We start from the raw sequence: 1,466 nt of genomic DNA on the forward strand, positions 1-1,466 counted from the left end.
CTGAAAGATATGGGTTCTAGGTGTGTTTCTTTGTAAGAGATAGGGAGAAAAAAAGATTGAAAAGAAGGGGAAAAAGGAGAGACAGACCCCACCTTTGCCTTATGGGACCCCCTTCTCCTTGCCATGTAGTCAGCAACCCCAGCACTGAGTTGGCTGGGGTAGGGTGACCCCACTTTCTCTTCTCCATCTTATGCTTCTCCTGTGTCTGGGGCTTGTCCTCTGGATGTCTTTGTCCGCTCGTCAAGAGTGACCTCATGAGCCCCCACCCTGTGGCCCTGAGGGGTGAGATCAGTTGGAAGTGTCAGAATGAACGCTCCCTGGTCCTTCTGTTTGGGACGTCACTGAGGACGGGGTCACAGCCTCCTGCCAGCCACCATTTTCCCTCATTTCCCGAGGGCTGTCCATCTGGCCTCTCCGGAGGTTATCTCCATAGCCCCCTGGGCCCATCGAGTGTCGGAGTGATTCCACCTGGGAAACAGGGTAGGAATCTCTCTTGAGCCCGGGCATCCCCAGAAGCATGTCTTCGGATCCTGAAAGATTGAAAGAGCCACAAGAGCCTGCGGAGGAAAGGGGTGTCGGGGAGCTGGTGTGGCTGTGGACCCCTGGGTGACAGACATGGTGGTCTTCATGGCATAGATGTTTGCCTCCTCTTGAAACTTTCCGATATTTTTCTTATAGCGAATCCTCTTGTTGCCAAACCAGTTGGAGACCTAGAGAAGGTGATGCCACATTCCTTGGCGAGCTCCTCCTTAGCCTCCTCACTGGGATATGGGTTACTCAGGTGGGAATAGAAATACTCATTAGGACCTCTGTGGCCTGTTTGCTGAAGTTCCTCCGTGTCTGTCTGGCATCTAGGAACTAGGAGCGCAGGATCATGACAGCCTTGCAGGTGCTCTGCTTGAGCTGCATCTGGATGGCACTGAACTTATGTGTATGATGCTCACCATCTGCCCTGGCCAGGTGTTCTCTGACTCCCACTTCCCCAGCCTCCCTTCCACCGTTCTGCTCCCATTCCCTGACCAGAATGCCCGGTCTAGTGAGGGTGGCTGAGGCCAGCGCAGCCTGGGCGCTGCTGCCACAAAGCAGGAGCGCCTCTGCCCGGAAGGCCTCTGACTGTCCACCCCTCTTGCCCGGGACCCACCAAAGGCCTGCACCGGGCCTCCTGCCCCTCGCCAGCTTGTTCCTCTCTGTATTTCTGTTTCTCCTCTAGGCCTGTCTGCATGTAGGCCTGCCTTTTTCTCCTTCTCCTTTCTTATCCCCTCCTATTGTATCCTATCCTACCCCAGGCCTTGCAGCTGCCTGAGCAGAGGGCAGGGATGCAGCATGCTGATCTGGTCATAACATTACGAGTGTAATGGATAATTAGCATATTCCTCACTTATTATATAAGATATAACAATCTAAGTGTATATTAAAATATATTTTCTTCTCTAGAACAGATAATTTGATTATTTCTATTTTCTTAA

The 1,466-nt window shown here is 52.3% G+C and overlaps 1 pseudogene across 1 annotated transcript; it reads right to left on the reverse strand.

Annotated features, from left to right (window-relative positions):
* Positions 1 to 288: 288 nt before the first annotated feature.
* LOC308517054 (pre-B-cell leukemia transcription factor 2-like) lies at positions 289 to 947 on the reverse strand (annotated as a pseudogene). The gene has a single exon. The product of its transcript is annotated as a pre-B-cell leukemia transcription factor 2-like (transcript).
* Positions 948 to 1,466: the final 519 nt, after the last annotated feature.

The sequence above is a fragment of the Myotis nattereri genome (genome assembly GCF_964212035.1).
Source record: "Myotis nattereri genome assembly, chromosome: 3".
NCBI classification, from domain to species: domain Eukaryota; kingdom Metazoa; phylum Chordata; class Mammalia; order Chiroptera; family Vespertilionidae; genus Myotis; species Myotis nattereri.